General features: G+C 36.4%; 1 non-coding gene across 1 annotated transcript; it reads right to left on the reverse strand.

The window, feature by feature from the left end:
* Positions 1-2,095: 2,095 nt before the first annotated feature.
* On the reverse strand, positions 2,096-2,214 carry LOC139878061 (5S ribosomal RNA). The gene has a single exon (XR_011768953.1). It is a non-coding gene; the product is annotated as a 5S ribosomal RNA (ribosomal RNA).
* Between the last annotated feature and the right edge of the window lie 651 nt (positions 2,215-2,865).

The following is a 2,865-nucleotide window of genomic DNA, read 5'->3' on the forward strand; positions in this document are numbered from 1 at the left end:
CATCATTCGATTCATACATATAAAGCTATCTTATTCGAAGGTTTAAACTTGTAATCACTAGAACATAGTTTAGTTAATTCTAAACTTGTTCGCAAACAAAAGTTAATCCTTCTAATTTGACTTTTAAAATCAACTAAACACATGTTCTATATCTATATGATATGCTAACTTAATGATTTAAAACCTGGAAACACGAAAAACACCGTAAAACCGGATTTACGCCGTCGTAGTAACACCGCAGGCTGTTTTGGGTTAGTTAATTAAAAACTATGATAAACTTTGATTTAAAAGTTGTTATTCTGAGAAAATGATTTTTATTATGAACATGAAACTATATCCAAAAATTATGGTTAAACTCAAAGTGGAAGTATGTTTTCTAAAATGGTCATCTAGACGCCGTTCTTTCGACTGAAATGACTACCTTTACAAAAACGACTTGTAACTTATTTTTCCGACTATAAACCTATACTTTTTCTGTTTAGATTCATAAAATAGAGTTCAATATGAAACCATAGCAATTTGATTCACTCAAAACGGATTTAAAATGAAGAAGTTATGGGTAAAACAAGATTGGATAATTTTTCTCATTTTAGCTACGTGAAAATTGGTAACAAATCTATTCCAACCATAACTTAATCAACTTGTATTGTATATTATGTAATCTTGAGATACCATAGACACGTATACAATGTTTCGACCTATCATGTCGACACATCTATATATATTTCGGAACAACCATAGACACTCTATATGTGAATGTTGGAGTTAGCTATACAGGGTTGAGGTTGATTCCAAAATATATATAGTTTGAGTTGTGATCAATACTGAGATACGTATACACTGGGTCGTGGATTGATTCAAGATAATATTTATCGATTTATTTCTGTACATCTAACTGTGGACAACTAGTTGTAGGTTACTAACGAGGACAGCTGACTTAATAAACTTAAAACATCAAAATATATTAAAAGTGTTGTAAATATATTTTGAACATACTTTGATATATATGTATATATTGTTATAGGTTCGTGAATCAACCAGTGGCCAAGTCTTACTTCCCGACGAAGTAAAAATCTGTGAAAGTGAGTTATAGTCCCACTTTTAAAATCTAATATTTTTGGGATGAGAATACATGCAGGTTTTATAAATGATTTACAAAATAGACACAAGTACGTGAAACTACATTCTATGGTTGAATTATCGAAATCGAATATGCCCCTTTTTATTAAGTCTGGTAATCTAAGAATTAGGGAACAGACACCCTAATTGACGCGAATCCTAAAGATAGATCTATTGGGCCCAACAAGCCCCATCCAAAGTACCGGATGCTTTAGTACTTCGAAATTTATATCATATCCGAAGGGTGTCCCGGAATGATGGGGATATTTTTATATATGCATCTTGTTAATGCCGGTTACCAGGTGTTCACCATATGAATGATTTTTATCTCTATGTATGGGATGTGTATTGAAATATGAAATCTTGTGGTCTATTATTATGATTTGATATATATAGGTTAAACCTATAACTCACCAACATTTTTGTTGACGTTTTAAGCATGTTTATTCTCAGGTAATTATTAAGAGCTTCCGCTATCGCATACTTAAATAAGGACGAGATTTGGAGTCCATGCTTGTATGATATTGTGTAAAAACTGCATTCAAGAAACTTATTTTGTTGTAACATATTTGTATTGTAAACCATTATGTAATGGTCGTGTGTAAACAGGATATTTTAGATTATCATTATTTGATAATCTACGTAAAGCTTTTTAAACCTTTATTGATGAAATAAAGGTTATGGTTTGTTTTAAAATGAATACAATCTTTGAAAAACGTCTCATATAGAGGTCAAAACCTCGCAACGAAATCAATTAATATGGAACGTTTTTAATCAATAAGAACGGGACGTTTCAGCGTTGGCATGCTCATCGAAGTCATGTTTGTGCGACGATGCCCGCCTAGCTTATGGTTGATCGTCATGTCTTGGTGAAAAGTGAACCTTATTTCGTTGCCCTGATGGTCGGAGTCGTGCTCGGGCGATGGTTGTTGCCCGATTCGATGGTAACCCTGGACGAAAAATCATAGTAAAAAAGGGGGTGCAACACCAGGACTTCCCAGGGGGTCACCCATCCTAGTACTACTCTCGCCCAAGCACGCTTAACTGTGGAGTTCTGATGGGATCCGGTGCGTTAGTGCTGGTATGATCGCACTCGAAATAAATGTCCCTTTTTAATCCTTTATAGCTAACTTACCTTGCCTACCATGGGTGGTCACACCTACCCTGAATTTCCATGATGTACCACGACTCGACTCGAAGCTCACACCTTAAGAAGGGTTCGGGTGACATGGCGAAAACTCGTTAGAGATGTATAATGTTCTAGATCGAGTCTAGACACGCGAGTGATCTCGGATGTGGTTGTCGAAAGTCGACGTATAATGGTGTCGGACTTGGTTCTCGGTCGATACTACGAAATCTCCAACGTATAATGTTCCCGGTCGATACTAACCACTCACGTATCGACTGTGGTTGACATAAGGGACCTCCATCGTATAATGTTCTCGGTCGATTAAGTGTCGGATGAGGTGGTCGAAAGCCGGTTTCGACATCAAGACCTTACAATGTACATACCAACTATACAAGGTTTCACGGAAACCCAAATCACTTCATGCGCACTTTAACCATCAGGCGCACCTCGGTCGCCAGAAACCAAGGCTAGCCCAAACTCCGCAGCTCAGAATGACATGCCAATGAAACTTCGGAACCCGAGAATCAATTTTTTTCATCAAACGTAAGATTCGTGCAAAATTTCGGGTCGATCTGACATGATTTGAGCACTGTATGAAAAATTATGACTCCTCAGAA

This window comes from Rutidosis leptorrhynchoides, chromosome 11, assembly GCF_046630445.1.
Source record: "Rutidosis leptorrhynchoides isolate AG116_Rl617_1_P2 chromosome 11, CSIRO_AGI_Rlap_v1, whole genome shotgun sequence".
Classification (NCBI taxonomy): Eukaryota; Viridiplantae; Streptophyta; class Magnoliopsida; order Asterales; family Asteraceae; genus Rutidosis; species Rutidosis leptorrhynchoides.